The sequence below is a fragment of the Ailuropoda melanoleuca genome, chromosome 12 (assembly GCF_002007445.2).
Source record: "Ailuropoda melanoleuca isolate Jingjing chromosome 12, ASM200744v2, whole genome shotgun sequence".
NCBI lineage: Eukaryota > Metazoa > Chordata > Mammalia > Carnivora > Ursidae > Ailuropoda > Ailuropoda melanoleuca.
The window spans coordinates 4650425-4662743 of NC_048229.1; positions in this window are offsets into that span (position 1 = coordinate 4650425).

Consider the following 12319-nt stretch of genomic DNA (forward strand, 5'->3'; position numbering starts at 1 on the left):
TACTCTGACTTGCACAACGCCCCCTTCTCTTCGTCCAGCCGGGCCCGGTGGTTTACGCGTCAACGGGAAAACAGCTGGCTGGCAGCCCGGGTGCTGTCGTGAGCCCGGTCGGCCAGGAGCTGGGGGAAGTCTGGTCGAGCCTCCTCCACAGGCCGAGCGGCACACCTGTGCGAGATGGGAGGTCCCTGCAAAGCGACTTTGCTCCACTTCTGATTTCTCCTAGAGCCCTCCTGCTTTTCTCTGCCTGAGTTCTCATTTTTATTTTTTTTTAAATATTTTAGTTATTTATTGAGAGAGACAGAGATAGTGAGAGAGAGCAAGAGCAGGAAGGAGAGGGAGAAGCAGGCTCCCTGACGAGCAGGGAGCCCGATGCAGGACTCAATCCCAGGACCCTGGGATCATGACCTGAACCGAAGGCAGATGCCTAACCCACTGAGCCACCCGGGAGCCCCTGAGTTCTCACTTTTAAACAGTGGGAGTTTCCACACCACCCCATTTCGCCTGGAGTGTGGGTGCTGCCACGCACGAGGACGAGGATGATGGTGGTTCTCCCACGTGAGCTGTATCCCATCTGCGGGGCACGTGCAAACACTAGAGCCCCGCATCCCACCCGGCCGGAAGGACCCGGGCCCTCGGAGAGCTTCGTGAGCTCGCCGGGTGATTCCGGAGCTGCAGCCTCTCTCACCTTTTGTAATAAGTAATATTCTGCACACATGGAATAAAACTCAAAGCTGCAAATGGAATTCAGTGGAAAGTAAGCCTCCCATCTCACTCCCCGCAATGCAAAGCTCCGCGCAGAGGCACCTGCCCCTACCACTCGTTTCTGTGGCCCCCAGCAGAGGCGCCGGGTGAGAGACGGTGGACACTCGGCACACCCGCGGCAGCGAATGCGCACGGCTGTGCTGTTCCTCTCCGGTGCCGCTCTGTCTTGGTGATTGCTCAGCGGCAGCCCTTACCGAGCTGCCTCGCTCTCCGTGAAGGGGTTTAAGCCATCCGCTACCCACGGACACCTCGGTGGTCCCCCTGCGCTATTGCAGCGAATGGGAGTGACGAGCGGGCCCTGGACTTGTGCACTCTGACTCACATGTGGGCAAGAAAAGCCTCGGAGTGAACCGGCTACGGCATTTGGAATCAGACTTTGTGGTTGGATCGCTGCCCCGGGATGGGGCGGGGGGNGGGGGGGGGGGGGTGGGAAGGAGCAGGATTGAATCAGCAACTAGGAGAGAGAGGACTTGAATAATCTCCAGGCCAGTTCTGTGGCTTGGCTGAGAGTGCCTGCGGCTGTTTAAGTGCCTGGGTTCAAATCCCAGCTCTGCTTTGTACTGCTAGCTACGTAGCCGTGTGTGTGTGTGTGTGTGTGTGTGTGTGTGTGTGTGTGATACATAGCTACACACATACAATACACAGCAGAGCTCCAGCTCAGAGATCCATGTGCTCATACTACTCCATCTGGTTTTCTGAGCCGTAAGTTCGAAATCCACGTGAAGTGCCCTGAGCACCTGGTAAGTGGTCACAATTCCTCCTGACATCCCATATTCTCACAGAGCATTGACCCCAACACGTCCTGCAAGGAATCATCCTTTTATCCTGAGGTCATTGCGCTAAAGGTCTTTACTACATGTAAAGACCATGTGGCCATCAGCTGATGGACAGATGAGCAAAGCCGGGTGTATCCAGACAACAGGATATTATTTGGCGATAAAATGGAAGGACGTACTGATGCATGTTTTCACGTCAGCGAACCTTGAAGACGTGATGCCCAGGGAACAAAGCCAGATACAAGAGACTGCAGAGCGAATGGTTCCATTTGCTTGAAGTGTCCAGGAGAGGCAAAGCCATAGCGATAGAAAGTAGACGGGCAGCTGCCAGGGGCTGTGATAGCTAAAAGGTACACGTCCTACCACGGACTGTGGTGTTGAGTGTACAACTCTGAACAGACTAACGAGGGCTGAATGGAACACTTTGGGTGTATGGTACTTGAATTATACCTCCATAAAGCTATTTTAAAATGGAAGGGAAAAAAAAAAAAGAGGAAGAGCCAGGAATAAAACAACAACAACAACAAACCAGGGCACCTGGCTGGCTCAGTTGGTGGAACATGTGACTCTTGGTCTCAGGGTCCTGAGTTCAACCCCCACGTTGGGTGTGGAGTCTACTTAAAAACAATAAAATAAAAACAAAAAGACACATACACACACAAATGGAAAGACTGTGTGGAGAATGCCAGAAGGAAGCATACGTGTCACAGAAAAGAGGGTGGCTGCCCCTCTTGTCGGTGGAGGGAGGTGGCAGGATGCTTCTGGACCAGGTAGAAGGCCATTGGTAATGGTCTAATTCAAACTCCTCTTTTAGGGGCACCTGGGTGGTGCAGTTGGCTAAGCAGCCAACTCTTGATTTTTGGCTCACATCATGATCTCAGGGTTGTGGGACTGAGCCCAGCATTGGGCTCTGTACTCAGCGGGGAGTCTGCTTGGGATTCTCTCTCCCTCTCCCTCTGTCCACTCCCCTTTCTTTCTAAAAAACAAAAATGAAAACAAAACTCCTTTTTTAAAAAAGAGCTTTACTGGCATACTATTTACATACCATTAAGTTCATGTCTTCAAAGGGTCCAGTTGGGTGGTCTTTAGAATAGTCACCAAGTTACAAAGTTACACAATCACCATAATCTAATTTTAGAACATGGTCATCAGGGGCGCCTGGGTGGCTCAGTCATTAAGCGTCTGCCTTCGGCTCAGGTCATGATCCCAGGGTCCTGGGATCGAGCCCCGCATCGGGCTCCCTGCTTGGCAGGAAGCCTGCTTCTTCCTCTCCCACTCCCCCTGCTTGTGTTCCCTCTCTCGCTGCCTCTCTCTGTCAAATAAATAAATAAAATCTTAAAAAAAAAAAAAGAAGAAGAACGTGGTCCTCACCTCCAAAGAAACCCCCCATCCCTCCACCCCAACCTAGACAACTGCTAATCTGTCTGTTTCCACAGATTTGCCTTTCCTAGACTTTCCATACAAATGGAATCATACAACACATGACCTTTCGTGTCCGGCTTCTTTCATTCACAATGACACTTCCCATGTTGTGCCAGGAATCAGGAGTTCATCCCTTTTTATGGCCACACAGCATTCCACTTTACAGATTTGCCCTGTTTCACCCATCCTGTCGCATAATGGATGTATGATTCGTTCATGTTGGTCTGGAATTGGGTAGCAGTTTTTTATAATTTGTTTGAATGGAGGAAAAAGGGCCCTAGGCTTTTCTAGAAGAGGGTAAGGGGCCTTTGAGATGGCACCGCTCCTCCAGAAAGGATATGAGGAAGCAGCTGCTTTGGAAAGAAGGGGCACCAGTGCTCACGGCACTGAAACTCTCTGTGCCTCTGTTTTGTCAGCTGTCCAGTGGGGCCAAGACAGGACTGGACACTATAACCTGGAAAGGCCTCTGCACAGGGCGGCACGCACCACGTGCCCAGGCGTTGGAGCTGCTAAGGATGCTTCTGTCACAGCGCCTAGGCATGCAGGTCTCCGGGCAGGTGCCTGGAGACCTGTCATCCGTGGGAAATCCTCCTGCCCAAGCAGGACTGGCATTGCTCAGAAGGAAGAACAGGCCTGTCCTGAAAACTGGCCGGGGCAGGAGAGGTTGAAAGCAGGGAAGGGCCCCCCCTGGCTTCTTAACCAAGCACTGGGCAAACTCACTTCTGCCTGTGGGCACACTGTTGCGTTAGCTACTGCTCCCGAGATGTAGGACACCTTGACCCACCTCACCTGGAAAAGACACGGGAGCCCTGAGGGGATGAACTGTGCTCTCCCCAAATCCCTACCTTGAAGCCCGAATTCCCAGGACCTCAGAATGTGACTGGAGTTAACGATAGGGTCTCCAGGGAGGTAAGTAAAGTAAAACCAGATCACTAGGGTAAGTAAAGTAAAACCCAATGGGATCCGTGTCCTTATAAAAAGAGGAGAGGCGCCTCGGTGGCGCAGTCGTTAAGCGTCTGCCTTCGGCTCAGGGCATGATCCCAGCGTTCAGGGATTGAGCCCCACATCAGGCTCCTCTGCTGGGAGCCTGCTTCTTCCTCTCTCACTCCCCCTGCCTGTGTTCCCTCTCTCGCTGGCTGTCTCTATCTCTGTCGAATAAATAAATAAAATCTTTGAAAAAAAAAAAAAAAAGAGGAGATCGGGACACAGACAAGCACAGAGGGAGGGCCACGTGACGACACGTCTGCACTCCAAGGAAAGAGGCCTTCAAAGAAACAACTCTGCCACACCGTGGTCTCAGATTTCTAGTAAATTCCTATTGTTGGAATTGCACAGTGTGGCCCTGTTCGGGCAGCCCCAAGCCACTACCTACGGGGGTTACACCGCAGCCCAGAGCCTGGAGCGGTTTACCTGCCCAGTGCAGACACAGACTCGCCCCAGGACGAGGGCCGGCTTGTCCATCACAGGACGCAACCAGCAGTGAGAGAGGGACAGAGCCCTTCAAACTAAGGCAACTTGAATCAGGCCAAGAGTCTGCGCCCTTCACTTGTCTTCTGCCCCAACCCACAGCCGTGTTCATCTCAACACAAGAAAAACATCAGACCCATGGCAGCTGACAGGCATCCTGCACAATCCCTGAGCGGGGCTCCTGCAAACTGCCCAGCTCGAGGACAGCTCGATCCAGCGTGCTGTCCTGGATGGGATCCTCGGACACAAAAAGGGCGTTGGGTAAAAACCAAGGACTCTGAGCTACTAATAATCTATCAATACTGGTTCATTCATGTACCAAATGCGCTGTAAGAATGTAGGACGTTCCCAACAGGGGACTCTGGCTGCAGGCTATGAGGGGATTCCGTGCCATCCTCTCAATTTTTCTGTAAATCTAAAGCTGTTCTTTAAAAAATAAAGATGTATCTATTTTTAAAGATTTTTTTTAAAGTCATCTCTACACCCAAGGTGGGGCTCGAACTCATAACCCCGAGATCGAGAGTCCCATGGTCCACTGACTCAGCCAGTCAGGCGCCCCTTAAAGATATTTTTTTTAAAAGACAGAGTTAACAGAGACATGGGTTAAATGCAGGGTAAACTTTGTTTGGATCCCAAAGCGAAGGAAGCAATTTTGTCAGAGACCTTTCGAGTTTGTCAGGAAAACTGGAAAACGGACTGGGGTTAGTCACTACGGAATATTGCCGTGAGCCGTGCGTTTTGTGGTCCATGTTTTTGTTGTTGAAGATACAGACTAAAGTATTCCCAGGTTAACTAATATGTCTTAGATTGGCTTTAAAATACTATTGCAGGTTAAATGTCGTTTTTGGCAAGGGGATAAAAGTAACAAGAATGGCAGAAGGTTGATAGAAGCTATGGGTGATGGGTGCGGGATTCATCACAAGATTCTTTCTCCCTTTGTGCAGGCTGCACAATGTTCAGGATGAAAAGTTAGAACAAGGGAGACCCAGGTGAACAGACTCAGGAGGCCTACAGCTGTCCCTGTGGGAGGGACAAAATTACTCAAGCCAGGATTTCATTATCCCTCTTCTTGCAGCAGAGAGGCCCAGACACCTGCCTCTGGACGCCATCCTGCATCCCAATCTTACCCCCGTCACCCACTGGTTCATGTGAACCGGCTCCAAGGAAAATCAGCAAATATGTCTTGATGAGCAAGCGAGAGAAGGAGTGAAGTTTCTGCAGTTTCGAGTTTGCCCGAACATGTGAAGAACACCCCAAATGCAAAGATTGCATGAACAAAAAATACTGGGACAAACACAGAGATCACAAATGAACCACAAAGGGGAAAGGACCCTGATGTGCCTCCAAGGCAAGCACACAGAGCCCTTCCGTAGAAATCTTGCCAGATAGGTATGTACGCCCTCAATCTAACCATGAGGGAACGATCAGACAACACACACCGTGGGACATTTCAAGAAACGACTGGTTGGGGGACGCGTGGCTGGCTCAGTCAGTAGAACAGACGACTCTTGAGTTGTGAGTTCAAGCCCCACGTTGGGGGTAGAGGTTACTTACAAATAAAATCAAGAAGAAAGAAGAAAGAAAGAGAGAAAGAGAGAAAGAGAGAAAGAAAGAGAGAGAGAAAGAGAGAGAGAGGGGGAGGGAGGGAGAAAGAGAGAGAGGGAGGGAGGGAGGGAGAGAGAGAGAAAGAAAGAAAGAAAGAAAGAAAGAAAAAGAAAGAAAGAAAGAAAGAAAGAAAAGAAAAGAAAGAAAGAAAAAAGAAAAGAAGAAAAGAAAAGAAAAGAAAAAAGAAAAGAAAAGAAAAGAAAAGAAAAGAAAAGAAAAGAAAAGAGAAGAGTGGTCTGTCAAGACCACGGTGAGATACCATTTCAGCCTCATGCTGATGACTGTAATCAAAGACAGTGACAAGGGTTTGCAAGAATGCAGAGAAGTGGGGATTGTCACATGCTGCTGGTGAGATGCCAAAATGGTGCATCTGTACAGTGGTTGTTCGAAATGTCAGTTACCACGTGACCCAGCAATTCCACTCCTACGTGTATACCCCAAATGTTGAAAACATGTGTTCACATAAAAACTTGTACAGGGGGGCATCTGGGGGGTTCAGTCAGTGAAGCATCGGCATTTGGCTCAGGTCATGATCCCAGGGTCCTGGGTTCGAGCCCCACGTTGGGCTCCCTGCTTCTCCCTCTGCCTGCCGCTTCCCCTGCCTGTGCGCTCACTTGCTCTCTTAAAAAAAACAAAACAAAACAAAACAAAACCTCGTATGTGAATGTTCACAGTAGCATAATTCATAGAAGCCAAAAAGTGGAAACAACCCAATATCCATCAACTGATGAATAAATAAAGTCATAAGAAGGGATGCGGTTCTGACGCAGGTCACACCATGGACGAATCTTGAAGGCAGCCAGTTACACTGTGTGACTCCCTTTGTGTGAAACGTCCAGAATAGGCAAGTCTATGGAGCCAGAACGCAGATTAGGGGTTGTCTAGGGATGGGGGGAAGGGGAATGAAAGCTAATGGGTCAGGGTTTCTTTCTGGGGTGAAGAGGATGTTCTGAAATCCGTTGTGGTAACGGCCGTACAGCTCTCTGAATATACTCAAAACCACTGAACTTTCCATGACCAAAGTGTATGGTACCTAAATTATAGCTCCATAAAGCAGTTACCAAAGCGAGGGGGGAGAAAGGCCATTGGTCTGTGCTGTTCAAAAATGGCAATGTCAGAAAAGCTCTCCACATCCCCCCAAAAAGTAAGGGAACTTTGACAAACTAAAGGACACTAAGGAGACATGAAAACCAAATGCAGTGAGCAATGCCTGATTACACATTAGATTTTTTGGAAAGCTACAAAGGAAATGTAGATATAGACTGTATATGATGAGTTTTTATTGTACTAAATGTAAGCTTTTTCGGGGGGGTGGACAATGGTAATGTGGTTCTGTAGGAGAAAGTGTCATGATGACTGCAACTCACTTTCAAATGTTTCTGTGAAGAAAAAACATGCCTTTGAGTGTGCATGGGCACATGAGTGCGTGCACGTGCTGTATACGTGTGCTCACGTGCTGCGTGTGTGTATGCATGCACATGTGTATGTGTGCGTGTGGTGTGTGTGTGCGTGTGGTGTGTGCACAAAGAAAAAGAGAAAAACAAGTTTGGGGGAAATGTGAACCATAAATGGGCCAAGTGAGGAGTTTCTAGATGTTCCTTATTCTTTCAACTGCTCTGTACTTCAAAACTTTTCAAAATAACAAGTTAGAGGAAACACTTTGATGGTGATGATGCTTTCCTAGGTACCCATACGTCAAAATGTATCAGCTTGCCCGCTTTTGGACACTTTCACCCCACTTTAAATAGGTGCAGTCTCTTGAAGGGTCATGTCAGTTACACCTCTGTAAAGCTATTCCCATGTGGTGGGGAAAAAAGACTGAAAAGTGTCAGAGCTATTTTGCTCAAAATACTTTTTTGCAAACAGCTAACAATGCAAGCCTCTTAGAAAACAAAAATAAAAGACCGACAGCTCAATAGAAAAATGGCAAAGAAGACAGAAGGCAGATTCCAGAAAAGAAAAGTCCAAAGGATTTTGAATAAGTGAAAAGACCATCTATCTCAAACATAATAAAACCAAAAATTTAATGACACATTTCGTTGGAGAAGGTTTGGAAGCCAGCCTTCACATGTTTGGTACTAGAAACTGGCGTCATTCTTCGGGAAACAATCCATCAGTCTCTCTCAGTATTCAAAGTGTATATGGAGTGCCTGGATGGCTCAGTTGGTTAAGCGTCTGCCTTTGGCTCAGGTCATGATCCAGGGGGTTGAGCCCTGCTCAGTGGGGAGTCTGCTTCTCCTTTTGCCCCTGTGCGTGCTCTCTCTTTCTCTCTCTCTCAAATAAATAAATAAATACAATCTTTTTTCTTTTTTTTTTTTAAAGTGTACATGGAATTAGAACTGGGTGTAAAGACAAAGCTAAGTTATGTTGTCAAAGTCAGGAGAGTGGTTGTCTTGGGTTGGTGGGTAGAGGGCCTGGGACAATCCATCTCTAGATCTGCGTGCTGCTGACACGGGTGTGTTCAGGGTATAACGATTCTTTATGCTTTATATTTCTCATGCAGGAAAAGTACACCAACTATAATTCGATTTAAATATTTGTAAATGCACAGACCCTTTGACTCAGCAATCCCATTTCTAACAGTCTGCAGATGAACTCGTCTATGTGCACACGCAACAATCTCTATACGAAAACCTTTATTGCAGCCAGGTTTGGAGGGGCAAAAGACAAAATATTGACTATCAGGAGTGGGTTAAATTATGGTACATCCTGAATGATGGTTTGCTTTTTGCAGCCCTCCAAAAAGAAAAAATCAAACTTTTATGTACCAATAGGATCTGGTCCCCAAAATTTATTAATTAAACAAGAAGAGGAAGGAGGAGGAGAAAGGAGGAGGGAGAGGGAGACGAGGAGTAGAACAGCACGCATAATGAAAAACAAACAAAAATCCATGAAGACGCAGGATCTGTCTGTATGCTCAGAATATCTGGCTGCTCTGGGAAGGAGAATGGAGATGGGGTTAGAAGTGGCAAGCAGATTTCTTTTTCTTTTTCTTTCTTTTTTTTTTTTTTAACTTTTGAACTATTTGAAATGGCATTCCATGCAACTGTGGCCTTATTTAAAAAAAAAAAAAACACCTACAAATGTTAAGCTTCTTAAAAAAAAAAAAAACTAAAAAGCAAAGGAGTAAGAAAAAAACACCAGCTCTCAGCTTAGCATTCAGATGTTCCCACCACACGGGTCCAGCTGTAAAAATTTCTCCTTGTGCTCCCCAAAATCCACACCCCAATGCAGCCAACTTGTGAGCCGTGCCCCAACCTCATCCCAGCCCTTTCCTTCCTGCCAACCCATCTTCCCAGACCCAACTCATGTCCCTTCCTCCACCCCTTGCCCAATGCCTCCAGGTAGGGCACTCAACCCCTTTCTCCTGGCCCCACACAAGGCCTTTCTTGCACCACTGTTGAGCCTGTTTTGTTAAACCCTAGGTCCTGCATGACATGGCTGTCTCCCTCTGTCCCTTGCTCAGTCTGTCACAGCCCTACAACAGGCCCTCCCTTGCCCTCATACACCAAACCCATTCCCACCACAGGGCCTTTGCTCATACTGTTCCCTTTCCCTGGCATGCTCTGTCCCTCCACCTCCTTTTCATCCAGCTCACTTCCCTGGCCACTCTATTCCACTTATTTCCAATTCTGCAGATGTTACAAGCGTGGGCACTCCCAGCCCTCTCCCACTGATTAGTTGGACCGGGGGCAAGAGATCCAATCTTTCCATGCCTTGCTGTCCTCATCTGTAAAACAGGGAAGGTCATAACAGGGCCTCTCTCTTAGAACAGTGCAGACACATACTAAGCTTAAACAAAGATTCTTCTTCATTATGATTACATCGTCTTCTCTTATTTCCGTAATGGCACTTATCACTCTGAAATAATCTTGTTTGATGTATCTCACTTAACTATTATTGCCTGTCCCATGAAAGGTCCACAGGAGGGGCCATTTTTTCTGGCTTGTGCTCATATAGTAGGGGCTTAAGAAATTTTTAAAAATTGTTATAAAATACACATAGCATAAAATTAACCATTTTTAAAAAGTGTGCAATTCAGTGGCATTTAGTACACTCACACTGTTGTGCAACCGCGATCTCTACCCAGGTCTAGAACATTGTCATTGCCTCCAAATAAAACCCCCTATCAATTCAGCAGTCACTCCCTATTCCCTCCTCCTCTTAGCAAACATTTTATCTACTTTCAGTCTCTATGGATTTGCCTGTTCTGGATATTTCATACAAATGGAATCATACAACATGTGGACTTTGGTGTCTGGCTTCCCGCTTGCACAGACCACAGTTTATCCATTATCAGCTGATAAACATTTGGGTCGTTTCCACTTTTTGGCTAATGTGCAAAGCACTGCTATGAACACTCATGTACAAGTTGCTTAATAATTTTAAAAAAATAAATGAGTCGACCACTTTCTTACCAGATGAACCCATTTCTTATATAATAAATACCTTCTACCATTTACTAAATGCTTATTCAGTACCTGGTATTGCACAACCTGGCTAATCGCATTCAACCCTCTAATTCATCTTTGTACAAATGAGACAGAGAGGTCAAACAATTGGCCCAAGATCACAGAGCTAGGGATTCTGACCCATGTCTGTTAGACAGCAAGGCCCATGCTCCACACCAGAACATCATGGGTTTATTCTAGACACAGCCTAGATTAGAATATGAGGTGTGTCTTTAAACACCCTCAAACTTCACAACCCACCAAGCCAGTCTGGCTCCAATTAGGAACCCCAGGCATGCTGAAAACTACAGTTGCCAGCAGATGCAGTTTTTGTTTAATTAGAGTAACAGAACAGTCTCCCCCGAGCCTGGCCAGTCTGGGTTACGCACGGCAAAAAATGTCAGGCCAGTCTCATTCTAGACGCTGCTTTGATGGGGGTAACCAGAAAGGGTCGTGAGGCAGGAAGACCTGGGTAGGTTCGTGTGGACTCCAGGCCCACTCTGCCTGGGTTCAATTCCCAGCTCTGCACTCGGTTTGACTTAAAGCCATGCATGTCACCACTCTGTGCCTCAGTTTCCCTACCTATAGAATGAACACATTAACAGTACCTGCTCATAGGGTTATTCTTAGAATTGAGTTACTCTATCTATAAAAGCACTCAGCACATTTCAAACAACTAACAAATTTGTATTATCCCTATGGAAGGCACAAACCCTGGTTTACCCCAGAAAGAATTCTGACCTTGAGATTCCCAGGTTCTTTGCCAGAATTGAGCTGGTCCCAACTCAGAGGTTAGGCCTTTAAGTATCATTTTGTATTTCATGCCCATAGAACTTAGATTCTCCCCTAGGGCCATCCCCAGAAACGTAAGTTGCCTGTACTTACACCTGCACAAGTCAGACTTTCAAGACTTTTGCTCCCAAACAAAAGATTTTGGCCTTCAAAGGGAAGCGCAAATTCACCTTGCTCGCACCCTTTATGCCCAGGCAGACAGGATGAGAATCTTTTTGCACTCAGGTTTTGGGTCATGTTCTCCCTGCAAAACCCACAACCTTCACAAGTAGTGTCTACACACCCACAGGAGAGGGCGGTCAGAAGTCACAGTTTTCCTACTAAATTAATCTTTTCATTTCACCCAATAAGGATATCCAGCCAATCTGATTTGGGTTTTAACTTTTTCCCCCTCCATCTCAAGCACCAGAAAACTTTTTTTTTTTTTCACCCTGAAAGTCCCTCCCTCAGGGCTAAGCAATGTGGGTTTGCACTTTGGCCAGGGTCAGCTGATACTGATTCCGCCATTACTCTGGGCCAGGAAGGCACCAACGATTCACCATTACCACCTCCTAATGAAGGGGATATTATGATTTGCCCCTTTTAAAGATAAAGAAACTGAGGCTCAAAGAAATGAAGCCACTTGTGCAAAGCCAGCTGGCTTGCAAGCGGTAAAGCCAGAACTTGAGTTCCCAAACCCCAGGGATAGCTTCGCGCAAAGAAATTAACAGGAGGAACAGCAAGGGCGGCGCTCAGGGGACCACACTACCACATGCAACTGTCCCTCATTCACTTCCTCTTTCTCAGGGAACTTGGCCCAGAATGAAGCCCGTCCCACCAGGCTCCAGAGGGCAAAGCAGGGAGTGGGGAGAAGTTCCCGCGCTCCTCCTGGGCGCTCAACACACAGGGGTGGGCAGGTTGCTAAAAGCTCCAAAAAAAACGCTGCCAAATCAAGGGGCCTCACACAGGAGCTCAGGAAGGTTACTAGGCTAGGTTGCCAAAGCAACACAGCTGACTGCACTACTCCCCTTTCTTTTCTTGTAAAGTTTAAAAAAAAAAAAAAAG